The following is a 15,447-nucleotide window of genomic DNA, read 5'->3' on the forward strand; positions in this document are numbered from 1 at the left end:
AGCTCTTTTGAGTGGAGGCCTTGAAAACACTATTACACTTCACATTCCGAGTTGGGTAACAAAAAGACATCTTCACACCACGTCAGTGCTTCATTCCCTCCCTGCCCCCTAACCTGTTTCTAACAAATATGCTGAATCTCAGGCCATCCTTGAACATGAACCTATTTCTGAGCCTCTCATCCTCCCTTCACATCATGCCTTATTCATCTCTCCAGATCCCACCGTGTCTGTAACACACACTGCAAGGGTTGGGGTCGGTGATGGGTGATGTTCGGGTATGAGGTTAGGGAGGGGGCAGGTCTGGGGATGGACGTAGGAATCAGGGAGGTTGCATACACCCTTTGGTGGCAAACAATAGTTTTGCATGTTAACATGACTGGTTAAGCATGGCTAAGTGCAATGGTACCCTCTGAGTGACCAGCTGGTATTGTCATGCTTTGTTCTTACAGATGCCATCCTGCCAGCTTGGAATGTCCATTTTCTCCACCAGTGACCCCTGCCTCACAGGACTAATTTCTATTCATCTTTTGACCAGTTGTTACCTTCCCTGTTACTCTTCACTGACCCCAGATTGGGCTAGGTGTCACTCCTGTGCACCCATGGCATAGCTACATTCTCCTGAAGTTGCCCTGATCACACCGTACTGTGATTATTTATTTGTCTGTCTCTCTCTCCAAGGCAGGGGCTGGATCTTAGTCCTCTCTCTGTTCTTCGAATTTCACAGGAACATCCCTAGCAATAGGAGATGCTGAATAAATGCTTATTGAATGAATGAATGAATGGGGGATGTTCTGTGACAGACTTCTAAAAACCTGCAGAAGCTCCACGAGCATAAATAACCCAGAGTCCAACAAGACCTATTACATCATCTCTTTATATTCTACGCATATGGCATTGCATACCAGCATTGACTCTTATCCAGATTTTAACTTACCGTCTTGGCTACCTCTTAGGCACATCTCAAACCCTCTTAACCCTGCCTATCTGGGGACCACTGGACTGAATCATTCTGCCATCCGAGGCTACTACTGCAGGTCCTTTCACTACTTCGGAACTCATGAAGTACTACATTGAAGGGTGTGGAATCTGGATTTCTCATGTGCTGCTAAAGGAGCTAGAAGATGCACCCCCAAAATGTGGGGAGTTGAGCCAGCATGGTGTGAACTCTGACCAAAGGGGAATAAGAGAGATGGGAGCTGGCAGGTACATTTCCTGTCCTAGCACCGGCCCCTCCAATGGAAGGTTTTGAGGTACCATAGTTCCCAACAGCCTCTCTGACTCAGCAACAAGCTGATTCTTGTGAAGCCATGGCCAGTTTAGGCCCATTCCATCTTATGTTTGCTTTCCCTACCTCTCTTCTCTTCTCTTACTTGGGCTTCCCTGGGATTGCTGTAAAACACTAGCGTAGAAGCTTGGCCTCAGGCTCTGCCTCCTAAGGAATCTGTCCTAAGACATGTTCACACCTGCTAGTATTTCCCTAGAGAATCATGGGCCAGTGGAGGTGGAAGAGGGAAGAACACTATGCATCAGGTGGTCTTTAGAGCTTGTATGCAGCGGAGCTTGCCTGGAAGTTCAAGGCCTCAGCCATGCATCCGCTGTCCTTGGCTGTGCAAGTGAGTGGTGTTGGCCACCCTCATTTAGGGGAATTGGGCAGATGGATGCATTAGTAGAAAAAGATCCATCATTTGGAACCTGTGAACTTGTTCCTATGCAGGCTGACCATCTGTTCCATAATTTCCTGTTTTTAAAAATCCCAATTTAAGAAATCAAATACATATATATATATAAAACTTTTATGTCAGTGATACAGCTGTGAAAATGGATCCTTACCAATATTTGTGATACATTCTGGGTTTAAATCCTAGCTTTGCCACTTACTGCTTGTGTGACCTTGAGAAAATTGGCCAGGCCAAGCCTTAGTTTCCTTAACTGGAAAAGAGTCATTAATAATAACAGCTTATATCAGGACGTTGTTGTAAAGATGGGACAAGATAATGCATTTGTAGGCCTCAACACAGTACTGTATAGAGTAAGCACTCACAGGATATTAGTTATAGTTAGTAATATTCTCTCTTTAAAATAAAATATGAGAATGATACAGTGTTAATCCTGGTATAGTAAACAAATTTAAGTTTAGAGTTTTTTTTTTTTTTTTTTTTAATTTGTAGAGCTTAGAAAGGTTTTATTTTGATTTTAAGAGGTATTTTGTTGGTCTGAAACTTTTTTCTAGGGAATCAAAATCTCAGACCCAGTTTTAATCTTGCTAAAAAGGGTGAGAAGGCATGATAAAAAGTTTCTACGGAAGTGGTGTTTACCTGCCAGGTATTTTGTTTTATTGGAAATGTGTGAGAACAACGTAGGGCTTGAGACTACATAAGTGTATTTCCTATCTTCCAAATATTTTTAAGCTCTTTGTAAATAACTTTATATCAGTCACAAATTAATAAATTTTGTGGAAACAAAAGCAGAAAGATTTTACAGTGTTGCTGTGGTCATTCAGAGAATTTGTGGTAGAGAAGATCCCAGGAACTAGCCTCTTGCCCCTTACCTGAGGCGAGCTTCAATCTGTGCCAGGTAAACAGAAAAGTACTTCCTCCAGGGAAGCACATAATCAGGATTAACAATGTATATGCTGGTAACTTTTTGCCTTTTTTTACAAAGCTGTATTAAGAGTCATTAAGCTTTGAACTGTAATCTGGGTTTATTATTAACTCCTTACAATCAAGCTTCCAGTTTAACTGTTCTACTTCATTCCACAAATGCTTGTCACTTTCTGATATGGTTTGACTGTGTCCCCACCCAAATCTCATCTTGAATTCCCACGTGTTGTAGGAGGGACTCGGTGGGAGGTAATTGAATCATGGGGACAAGTCTTTCCTGTGCTGTTCTCATGACAGGGAATAAGTCTCACGAGATCTGATGGTTTTATAAAGAGGAGTTTCCCCTGCACAAGCTCTCTGTCTTTGCCTGCTGCCATCCGTGTAAGATGTGACTTGCTCCTCCTTCCCTTCTGCCATGATTGTGAGGCTTCCCCAGCCACGTGGAACTGTAAGTCCAATTAAACCTTTTTCTTTTGTAAATTGCCCAGTCTTGGGTATGTCTTTATATGAAAACAGACTAATACACTTTTCTTCTGTGTAATGGCACTGAGCACTAGAAATGCTGCCAGGAAGGGCACGGTCCATCCCTCCATAAGCTAAACTCTGCAAGCTTTCTCAAGTCACCAGTGACCACCAAGGCCCTTTATGTCTCTCCTCAGCATTTGACACTAGAGAAAACTTCTTCTTTTTCAAAATTCCCTCTTGCCATCATCACCTGGAGTCCTCTGGTTTTTTTCTCTCTCTCTCTGCCTGGCTGTGTCACCTGAGAGTCTAACTTCCCCCTTCCCAGCCCCGCTCCCTTATGTAGGCATGCTCCAAGAGTCAGTCATCTTCTTAGATCTTTTTACTTCCCCTATTGATAACCTATTCATTCCCTTGGCTTCATACATTGTTTTTTCTTGGATGACTCTAAAATCTAACTTTTTACCTGTGATTTTTCTCTAGGCACCAAATCTACATTTTCACAGTCTTTGCATCTCAACATATCCCAAAAACTTATTTCCTATCCTGTCCCCAATTAATTGCACAGTTTAAGGGACCACTCCTAGTTTCCTTAGAGTATGTGTTGAGGTCTTCTCTGCCCTTACCTCAGCTACCATGGCAGTACTATTCTATTGCCCAAGCTTAATTGCTATTTCCCTTCACTGTTGTTTCTTGTATTCTGTTGAGTAAAGAACAAGCCCAAGGATTCCTATGGCTATAGGTGTTTTCTCTACTTTCATGTTTTTGCCCAGTCAAGGTTTTCTCCTGAACATTCAACATTTCTTTGCTTTTCTACAGTGTGGATGGTGATGTGGGAGGGCCTGCGCTGTTGTAGGACATGGGAGTGAATAGCTCTGGGGCAGCGTCAGATAAGAGAACCTGGTTTATATTGCATCGTATGTGAATGGCACCTCCTGGAGTTGTGCAACACAGTGCTGTGGACATGTAAGCATGCAAGGGATGGAGTGTCACTGAGTCCTTCTGGGATGCCAAAGGCTTGAGTGACAGGAACAAGTTGAGGGGAGTTGGCAGTTCAACCCGGAAGGAAAGTTTGAGTTTTACAAAAGAGGAAGGGGGAAATAGTTTTTCCTCTGCGTCATCTACCTGGGGGAATAAAACCCTGTGTTTTTCTAGACAAATCTGCATCGAGCTGACTTCATTGTAGAGCTACCCACCAAGCCTGAGATTTGTGGCCTGGAGCTCTGTTTTCCTCTAATCCTTGTTATTCTTGGTATAGAGAGTATTGGCAGGAGCTCTAAACATAAAGGTTTTGTGTGCCTGCAGCTATATTGATAAATTAGGATAAAACCACTCTCATGTCACAACTGGACTCCCTTGGATATGGTTTTCCTAGGGTCCAAAGAGGTTGGTCATAGCTCTGGTCACAGTGCTGCCTCCTGTTGACTGAAATGGCCCAGATGACTTGGCCACACCAGCAGTAGGACACCTTGGCTGATACTTATAGTAGCAGTGTCCTCTGTTCAGGGGCCTGTGTAGCACCCAGACAGGCAGGTTGCCACCTTCCACTGCACAGGCTGTGTGGTACACACTCTTCGTGAGCATGGCTCACATAGATGACCATGGGAATGTGCCCTGAAGTTGTCCACTCTGGTGACCCTGCCTCCGGTACCTTCTCTCACTGCTCATTTCCAGGCCAACCGATGTCTCGCATTGAGCCAGCTAGGCTCTTTCCTGTCTCAGGCTGAAGCTCACACCACTGCTTCCCTTTTTTCCCCAAATTTCTAAGGTCTCCTCCTCCTTTGCACTTTCACTTCCTGAAGGCCATGACCACAGGAATGAAATCAGCAAGTTCTTGTTCTCTCTCTTGACCAGGCTAACTCCTCCCAACCTTTATGGGTAGAAATAACGTTGGTAATAGATAGCATTGACTGAGCGCTTATTATTCATGGAAAGGTTTACCTGCAGCATCTTACAGAATCTCTGAGGTAGATAATACTAGATGAAACTCAGGCTTAGAGCATTTCAGAGACAGATGTTCCATGACTAGGGTTAGCAATGGGGGACTTGGCCTGCTGCTTGAAGAGCTTGTGCTCTGAAGGGTATGCTAGGCATCCTCCTGTGATGCAGGTTAGATACAGCCTCTTCCAGGAAGCCGCCCTGGGCTCCCCACACCCTGCCCCTGACCTTTTATCATGCTCCTTAGTATCCTGTGCTGTCATGCAAGCTCAGGGCCTCTTAGAGGTGGTGGAGAAGAGACCTATGTTCCTTGCTTTTTCTGAGTTCCCAGAATATTAAAAACTGAAGAAGCTCCAAGACAGGATTAGAAAACTATTATGATTTTTTTGGATATATTTTCTTCTCTGATTTGACCAAATTAAAACCTTAAATTTATAACCATATACATAGAAACCCACAATTAATATAATTCTGCTATGTGCAAGGCAGCTATAGGCGTTACAGTATAATTTTTTTTTTTTTTTTTTTTGAGATGGAGTCTCACTCTGTTGCCAGGCTGGAGTGCAGTGGTGCAATCTTGGCTCACTGCCATCTCCGCCTCCCGGGTTCAAGCAATTCTCCTGCCTCAGCCTCCTGAGTAGCTGGGACTACAGGTGCACACCACCACCACACCCAGCTAATATGTGTATTTTTAGTAGAGACGGGGTTTCACCATGTTGGCCAGGATGGTCTCGGTCTCTTGACCTCATGATCCAGCTGCCTTGGCCTCCCAAAGTGCTGGGATTACAGGCGTGAGCCACCGTACCTGGCCACAAAAGATATTTATTGAACTGTGTATGCAGAATAACCTGATATTGGGACATGAATTTAAGGTTGTAGGAGGCACATCTTGTATCAGTCCTTTTGGTGTAATACTTGAAGTCCTTTGTGAGTATGCGATCGTTGGCTAATTGGCCTTTCTGGAATCTGGATTGTTTTTTTATCCCTAACATCTAGCAGAGGGTCAGGGCTTGGCACATTGGGGGCTCTAAAATCGTCTTGGTTGATTGAATGAATGAGTCAGTGAATTGTCTGTGAACAGTCTCAGACATCAGAACGATTTTAGTTAGAATCCCAGACTACTCTTTACTACTCTGACCTGGAGCACGATATTTAACCTCTCTGACCTCACCTTTTGTCATCTCTGAAATGCTGGTGTTATTAATAGTACCTACCTCATAAGGTTGATAAGAGGAACAAAGGAGGTAATGTACCTCATCTATAGGATGGCAAAAGTAGACTATCATGAACAGTGCTTGGGTCCAGGGCAGGGGTGGTAGGAGACAGGTCATGGGCATCATTGTCAGCAAAGCGAGAGCCACTCCAGCTGCTTCCTTTCTCTGTGCCTTCGTGTCCCCAACCAGCTATAGAGAAGAAGGATTGGTGATCCTAGGAGAGTCTCCAAAGCACCTGACTTTGTTCCCAGGGCCCTTAGCCCCTTTCCACATTCTGCCACTTGATGGGCAACAATGAGCAGATCTTACGTTTTAAATAACACTCTGCAGTCCAGCAAGCATCCTCACCCACATCAGTCCAGCAAGCATCCTCACCCACATCAGTCCAGCAAGCATCCTCACCCACATCAGTCCAGCAAGCATCCTCACCCACATCAGTCCACCAGGCATTCTCACTCACATTATTAAATGAGGTAATAATCTCATTATCTCAATAATTTACATTATCTCATTTATAATTATTATCTCATTTAATAATTACTCTTTTAATCAATATTAAATGGCCTGCGGTGTCAGGAAATTCCTGCTCTTGTTATATCATTCCTGGCACCTTCTCCTCCCCTAATGGCAGAGTTATCATGGAGGATATCTGTTCTTGTATTTACTGAGTTCTTTGGCAACATCTTCATTTTTTTTTCACATCTAGTATTTAAGGAATCTCATGGAGAAAAGCCTCATTTCAAACTTTTCTGTTTCCAAGTGGCCAGATAGAGAGTGGGCTGCTTGGTCCAGGATCTCTAACTCATGCATGCCCTTGTATTGAAAAGCAGGGCACAGCAGCACTCCCTGTCTGGGACTCCACCATCTTTTCTGTCCATTTGGAGTCACAGGGTTCTAAAGCTTGGATGGAGCTTTCTAAGTGTGAGCATCCACATTGTTCTGGCATGTGAGAGCATTGGCCACTTCTTTTCTTTTGCTACAGATTCTCCCTGGATAACTGGATCCATTCTGTCTGACGATCATGTCCTAACTTGTGTCTCAAGCCTCAAGCTTCAAACTCAAAAGTCCATGCACCTAGTTGACATCTCTCTTGGATGTCTAATGAGCATCCCAAATGTATCGTATTTAAAAAGAAATGCTTACTTTACTCCCAAATCCTAACTCTTTCTCTCTACCCCGGTCAATGGCACTATCACCTACCCTGTTCTCCACCAGAATTCCTTGCCCTCCCTCCCATGTAACATTCATCAGTAAGTCCTGAAGACCCTGCTTCTAAAATATATCTCAGATGACATGTCTTTCTCTTTGTCTCCATTGTTTCATCCAGACTCTGGCCACCATCATCTTTTTTTTTCTTTATACAGAAATAAACCACTTTATTCTCAGTGTTGCTAATAGTTTAAATTACAACAGTAAGAAAGCTTTTAATGTTTGATTAAATGTTGCTAATGTTTTAAATTACAACAGTAAGAAAGCCTTTTTTTCACGTGTGCAACAGATTTGTTTATTTATTAATTTATTTTTTGAAATGGAGTCCCTCTTGTCGCCCAGGCTGGAGTGCAATGGCGTGATCTCTGCTCGCTGCAACCTCCACCTCCTGGGTTCAAGCAGTTCTCCTGCATCAGCCTCCCAAGTAGCTGGGATTACAGATGAATGCCACCACGCCGGGCTAATTTCTTTGTATTTTTAATAGAGATGAGGTTTTACCATGTTGGTCAGGCTGGTCCCGAACACCTGACCACTTGATCTGCCCACCTCAGCTTCCCAAAGTGCTGAGATTACAGGCGTGAGCCATCACACCCGGCCAACAGATTTATTTTTTAAAGGAATGGATTTTGAGAGAAAACAATGTGAGGCAGAGTATGGAATAGAAAATAAATACAAATGTAGGCGATTTTGCTAATTGTTTTATAACCACAACAAATTAGTACAGAGAATGCCCTGTACAAAACACAATAAAGGTTCAAACATCGAGATGTTCCCTTAGCAAGGCTGAAAATTTCAGTCTCTGGTATTTGGAATTTAGGCTGCAGTCCTTGTTTCTGGATAGACCACTGGTGGGTGGCACAGTCCATGCTTTTAACCAGATTTAAACAGAAGAATGGCTACTTTGCCCAGGTAGAAATGAAGTGTTTGGTTTCATGTGTCGGATAACTACAGAAGTTCCTCCCCACGATGCAATGTCATGTGGGGTTGTACATCTTGTTATATTCCTTCTTGATATGAGCCACAATGTTCTTCTCTTTGTTGTATTTCTCCAGCGCCTGAGTAGCACACTCCACCGAGTTCTGTTGCATCTCTTCCGACATGTCCGCATTTTTGATCACGGCCTTTTGGTCACACGTGGTTACCCATGGAGAAGGGGGCTAGCCGACTGCAGCGGTCTCCTGGGGAGGTGCTAGCATCGCCCGGCTGGAGCTGCCATCGCTGCCGAAGCCGTGGTGCATCTAAGAAGAAAGCTTTTAATGTTTGACAGAAAGTTTTAAAGGTCACAAAACAATCATATTTTCCCCTTTGCGAAGACTACTTTACATACTTTCAGCTTGCATGGTCATTTAATTTTTTTTTTAATTTTTAAAATTCTGTTAAATTACAACTATAAAATGGACCATCTTAACCATTTTTAAGAGTAGAGTTCAGTGGCATTATGTCCTTTCACATCGTTGTGCAACTATTGCCACATCCATCTCCAGAACTCTTTTTATCTTGCAAAACTGAATCTTCGTACCTGTTAAACACTAACTCCTCTGCCTCCCCGGGCCCCTGGCAACCACCATTCTACTTTCTATTCTGTTAATGTGACTCTTCTAAGTACTTCATATAAGTGGAATCGTATAGTATTTGTCATTTTGTAACTGGCTTATTTCACTTAGCATGATGTCCTCAAGGTTCATTCATGTTGTAGCATGTATCAAAACTCTCTTTCTTTTTTTTTTTTTTTTGAGACGGAGTCTTGCTCTGTCGCCCAGGCTGGAGTGCAGTGGCCGGATCTCAGCTCACTGCAAGCTCCGCCTCCCGGGTTTACGCCATTCTCCTGCCTCAGCCTCCCGAGTAGCTGGGACTACAGGCGCCCACCACCTCGCCCGGGTAGTTTTTTGTATTTTTAGTAGAGACGGGGTTTCACCATATTAGCCGGGATGGTCTCGATCTCCTGACCTCGTGATCCGCCCGTCTCGGCCTCCCAAAGTGCTGGGATTACAGGCTTGAGCCACCGCACCCGGCCAAAACTCGCTTTCTTTTTAAGGCTGAATAATGTTCCACTGCATGTATATACTACATTTTGCTTATCCGTCCCGTTCATCGTCGGACACCTGGGTTGTTTCAGGCCACCATCATCTCTTCTCTCAACTGTTTTGACAGCCTCCTGATTGTTCGCTTTAATTCCAGTCTTTCCCTTTCCATCCTCTTCTTTGCTGAGTTTCGAAAAAGGCAAAGCAAATTTTGTTGCTCCTCTTTACACTTCTTCAGTGACTTCTCATCATGCTTGGAATAAAAGGTAAACATCTTCATCTGAATCACAAGACCTCGTAGTTCTAAAAACTCATGACCTTTACAACCTCTCATGCCTCTTGCCTACTCTATTCCCAGGTCAAGTTTTTTCTGAGTTTGTTTATTTGTTTTTCTCATCTCACACTCTTTGTGTCTTTGGTTCCCTTTACCTTGAGTCCTCTTCACTTTTCATCCCATGGTGGTTGGCTTCTTCTTATCTTTGGGATGATAGTTAAGTGTCACCTCTTCAGAGACATCTTCTGTCACTCTATGTATAAGATTCCTTGTTATTCGTTGTCTTCATTCTATTTATTTGTAGGTCTTTTGTTTTTGGTTGACTTGTTTCCTACTTCCTTTTCCCTCATGATGTAAGCCCCTTGAAGGCACGGTCTATGTCTATTTCATTTACTTCTTTTTTTTTTTCTTTTTTGAGGCGGAGTTTCGCTCCTTTTGCAAAACCTTGCCAGGCTGGAGTGCATTGGTGTGATCTCGGCTCACTGCAACCTCTGCCTCCCAAGTCAAGCGATTCTCCTGCCTCACCCTCTGGAGTAACTGGGATTACAGGCATGTGCCACCACACCTAGCTAATTTTTGTATTTTTAGTAGAGGCAGGGTTTCACCATGTTGGTTAGGCTGGTCTCGAACTCCTGACCTCAGATGATCCACCTGCCTTGGCCTCCCAGATTGCTGGGATTACAGGCGTGAGCCACTGCACCTGGCCCTCATTTACTTTTGTACCCTGAACATCTAGCTGGTATTTAATAACCACTTGTTGGATGAATGAATAAATATCCTATTTAAGGAAAGAGTGTGAGAGAAGATGCCACAATCGAGTCTACTTTTTCTTTCCTTCCTTTTTTCCTCACTCTCCCCTCATCCCGCCTTCAAAACATTCTAAAATGTTAACATCCCTCACAGTTAAGAAGAATCACTGGTGTGTAATGATCACTCCTGCTCCGGAAAACTGGTTGAATTGCCTCCTGATGCAGAGGCCTCTTGATGTAGACAGGGAGCATACCCCAAAATTTTCCTTAACTTTCTCCACTAAAAATGATCACTTTTCCAGCCTTGCCCCATGTCTCTGAAAAGGCAACCTAATTTTGCAGTGGTCTAAATAAACAAGGCAGGAAAAAAGAAATTAAACCTGGAGAGAGAATACCCAAGTAGTATGTTTCAAAGTGTGACATGTAATTTTGTATTTTCTGCTGTTTTGCATTGCCTTTGTTTATTCTCTATTATGGATAATGGTTGATTTTAGTTGAAGTTAGTCCCTTACCCATACTGGGAAATTATTTAAAGAAGGCTTTGCCTAGACTCCCAAGATTTTAAACTCTGGAGTATGTTCTCCCATTTTTTACTGTTATACTCCCTTTTTCTTTTACAATCTCGTTGACAATCAGAGATTTTCTTGGTTTATATATTGGTTTTCTGTAAGTGTTTATCACAGGACCACAAAATATGTGTTGAAACCTCACTGTTTGTTAGGTCAGAAGTCTGGCATAGTCTGAATGGGTTCCCTGCTTAGGGTACCACGGGCAGAAATCAAGGGTTGGCCAGTGGTGGTCTCACTGGAACTCAGGGTCCCCTTCAGGCTATGGCCTATTGTTGGCAGAGTTCAGTTCCTTGTGGTTGCGGGACTGAAGCCCCCATTTAAAGAGCTCATTAATTAGATTTGGCTCACCTGGATCATCTCCCGGTCTTAAGGTCAATTAAGTAGTAACCTTAATTACATCTGTAAAATCTGTTTTGCCATGCAATATAGCATAACCACAAGAGTAATACCAGGGCTCAGATATAATGGGGTCATTTTAGGATTCTGCCTACCACATTGATCTCTTTTTTTTTTTTTTGGTTAGAGTTACATTCATCTGCATGCATCGGAAAGTCTAATTCTAATAGCTTAAGCAAAAATATAATTTTTCACATAAAAAATAGAGAAACAAATAATTGTTGATATCAGTTCAGTGGCTTAGTGACATCAGGACCAATAACTGTCATTCTCTTAGCCTGTCCTTCCTATGATTATTGTAACTCCAGCTATTTTTTTTTTTTTTTTTTTTTTTTTTTTTTTTTTTTTTTTTGAGACGGAGTCTTGCTCTGTAGCCCGGGCTGGAGTGCAGTGGCCGGATCTCAGCTCACTGCAAGCTCCGCCTCCCGGGTTTAGGCCATTCTCCTGCCTCAGCCTCCGGAGTAGCTGGGACTACAGGCGCCCGCCACCTCGCCCGGCTAGTTTTTTGTATTTTTAGTAGAGACGGGGTTTCACGGTGTTAGTCAGGATGGTCTCGATCTCCTGACCTCGTGATCCGCCCGTCTCGGCCTCCCAAAGTGCTGGGATTACAGGCTTGAGCCACCGCGCCCGGCCAACTCCAGCTATTAAGACCATATTCAAGTTGGGAAAAAAGAGAACATGAGAAGGATCAGAGCTGCATGAACTACATCTGTCTCCTTCATTGGGACAGCAAAACAAAACCAAGACAAAAAATACTTTTTAGAACTATATTTCTCACCGTATCTCCATTTATGTCTAACTAGCTAGAACTTGGTGAAGTTGCCGCCTCTAGGTGAAGACAGGAAAGCAGGAATAGGAATTATAGTGATTGGCTTAAACCAGGATGATGAGAAGAAATGGATGCTGATGATGCAGTGAACACTGTCACTTATACCTCATTTCTGGAAGGCAGAATGTGCTGTCGTGGAAAGAGTGCAGAATTTATAGAGTCAGGAGGTCTTCCAGAGATTGGGAGAAATATTTTCTTTACTTATCTCAGGGTTACTGTAAAAATGAATTGAAATAACCCATGAAGTTCTTTCCATTCTGGAACTATATACTAATTGTACTTTTTGGAAACTGGTAAAAAATAAGACAATTTCATTGATTCTAAGAAATATGTGTGTGTGTGTGTGTGTGTGTGTATTTTTTTTTGAGACGGAGTCTCACTCTGTCGCCCAGGCTAGAGTGCAGTACCGCACTCGGCTCACTGCAACCTCCACCTCCTGGGTTCAAGTGATTCTCTTGCCTCAGCCTCCGAGTAGCTGGAATTATGGGTGCATGCCACCATCCTTGGCTAATTTTCGTATTTTTAGTAGAGACAAGGTTTCACCATGTTGGCCAGTCTGGTCAGAAAATCCTGACCTCAATGATCCACCCTCCTTGGCCTTCCAAAGTGCTAGGATTACAGGCATGAGCCACTGCACCCAGCCTTAAAAAATATTTTATCTTCTCTGAAATTAGATTAATTGTAAATCTAATTTATGTATGACTGTAAAATATAGGTAAGAAATTATCCACATGAGCTCCCCACTGTCACACAGGTAAAATATTAGTATTCTCATTTCAAAAAAAATATGAAGGAGAGTTAAACCAAGATGAATGTACGAAGATGGAATAAGTCAATATCTTCTGAGAGTTCAAGCAACTGGAAAATGTTTTGCAAACTTTAAAGCCTGACCTCCTACCAGAGCCATTCGCTAATGTAATACACTGCTCAGGTACCTGGGGATGTCAGTCAAGGTCACTGCCTCAGGAATGCACCAAAGATCAGAGGCAATGCCTAACCAGTTTTTCAAGCCAAGTGTAACTTAGATTCTTGACTCTGAATGTGGGACCATGGAATTGTTAGATAGCAGAGCCATCGGGATTGATTATTTTGAAGGAAAATCACACAATAGAGTATTTTGTAATTATAACTTTGGGATATACATATATGTATGTACGTACATAAATGTGTGTGTTTATGTATATGCATGTATACACACATATACACACACCCATACACACAAGTAATATGACTTTAGAGAAGGGAAGGCACCTAGGGTTAGGAGATTATGCTGTGTGTGATTATAAAACAAAAGAAGAGGGAGTTCACTTATGGAGAATCATAGATAGATGCTAACTCTGGTCACAATGTGACATTTGTTCCTTTTGGACTTGTTTCTCATACATGTTTGATTTGAGGCTGAGGTGTTCATTCTGTTTCCCAGTTTCCAATGGAAATTGGAAGAAGATTGGGTGGTTTCCTTTTGTTTTTTAAAAATAAAATATTTACATGAAAGAATGAAATTTTTCATAAGTTGAAATAATAAGAGCAAACAACCAGGATCACTCAACTCATTTTCTCTTTTAGGAGCATCAAGGTACCTGTTAATTAAGAGTGTGTGTGTGTGTGTGTGTGTGTGTGTGTGTGTGTGTTCTTCAGTGAACTCTGTTCAGGTTTTCTTAATGAGAATTCACACCCCTCATCAAGGAAAAGAATGTGAAAGAAGGAAAGGGAAGAGAAGCACTGTTCAAGTCCTTAATCTGATTTAGTCTTTCTCACAGGGTAATGGGGCCTTCCAGGCTTCTCTTTGATCTAGCAACTTATGAAACAAGCAGCAGGGTTATTTCAGCTTTCGGATTCAGCTTCTATGGCTCCTGTAGCCCACTGTGACACAGATACCAGTGTATAAAAGCTTGATATTATCTTGTGTCATTGTGCCATGCACAATTCTGAGTGCATAGTAGATAGATGCTCAATAAGGTAGCTGAATATCTTGCGTTAGAAGAACGCTGTAAAGAAATATATAGAATTTATGTAGTCTGTTTTTCCCATTCTTCCTTTCTTTGTAGCTTTTGATTTGATCTTTAGTTGCTTGTCCTTGATTAAGAGAAAACTGAGGCCTTACTTGTGGGTTTGGAGTGGACACCAGGATCCAGTTGAAGGTGTTTCTGCATAAACTCCAAACAGATGGCTGGACAGTGGTTGCCAGTAGTCTCAAACCCAAAAAGTGGATGTGGAGATTTTCAAAGATGCCGCCTAGCTGAATACCTATGAAAAACAGGTAGACAGGGAAGATGGCTAAAGATTTAACAACCCCTTTTGGACCACCAACCAGGCACAAGTAATGTTTTTGTATTATATAGCATAGCTAACCTAACAAAATAAATCATTTTCCCAGCTCTGGAGCAATGGAATTAATCTATATGGCTGAGTGAAACCTTCCTTTTATTCTCAGATGATTTATAAAATTTCTGATTAGTTTTCAGGACATTAGTATGAAATGACCTGTATTTTAGATGTCTGAACTAGTCTCTCTTTAAAAGTGAGCACAAGTCAGAAAGTAATGTTCCAGAGGAGGACTTCCAGTTCTGGTTATAATTGGTAACTAGCCATTCTGCAGCGAACAACCACAAAACAACAACATCTATGAGGCAACTATTTTCAGGCTTCGGTCAACAGGCAGTACAAGATTTTCTATCCTGAGGTGAGCCCAACACTCGCCTTGGCTCTTTTCCAGGGAAGAGTTTCTTGACTGCAGCATAGTCAGCTGGAGTCTAAGCCAAGCACAGCAGTCCTGCTGAGCTAAGAAAACAGAGATCAGAGTTTGGGGCAATTGAAGCAGCTGGAATCTGTAGGACAGGGCACCAGAGGGCAGAGAGTTGGGGAGCAGAGAGCATGGGGATGGGGAGAGAGGAGCAGAAGTATGTCTGGGTGTACCCAGAGAACCCTTGGCCAATTTAGAGTGCACAGGTGCATACTGAAACCATACAGAGCTTAATGGAGTGGCTGCTGGAGGACTGAGAATGGGACAAAGATACTGGACATCAGGCAGTAGTGGAGGACATTGGTGGTCCAGCCCAGCTACAGTAGAAAGAGCTCATTAATGTCTTATTAACATCTCAAGCATCCAACCAAGATATAGAAAGCCTGTGTCTTAGGGATAAGGACCATGTTCTCAAGGAGGGTCTGTACATTTTTTTCTATAAA

At 42.7% G+C, this 15,447-nt stretch overlaps 1 protein-coding gene and 1 pseudogene across 3 annotated transcripts in view; one reads left to right on the forward strand and one right to left on the reverse strand.

Moving 5' to 3' along the window:
* The window catches only part of STON2 (stonin 2), a 175,750-nt gene that overhangs the window by 15,547 nt on the left and 144,756 nt on the right, over positions 1-15,447 (forward strand). Inside the window, exon 3 of one of the 3 annotated variants that reach the window (XM_050798638.1) lies at positions 2,898-3,048. The exons of the other annotated variants lie outside the window; for them this stretch is intronic. The gene's annotated coding sequence lies outside the window, so the exon portion shown is untranslated. The remainder of the gene's footprint in view (positions 1-2,897; positions 3,049-15,447) is intronic. 3 annotated transcript variants of the gene reach the window in all.
* Positions 8,294-9,515, reverse strand: LOC126959122 (dynein light chain 1, cytoplasmic-like; annotated as a pseudogene).

Source organism: Macaca thibetana, chromosome 7 (assembly GCF_024542745.1).
Source record: "Macaca thibetana thibetana isolate TM-01 chromosome 7, ASM2454274v1, whole genome shotgun sequence".
NCBI classification, from domain to species: Eukaryota; Metazoa; Chordata; class Mammalia; order Primates; family Cercopithecidae; genus Macaca; species Macaca thibetana.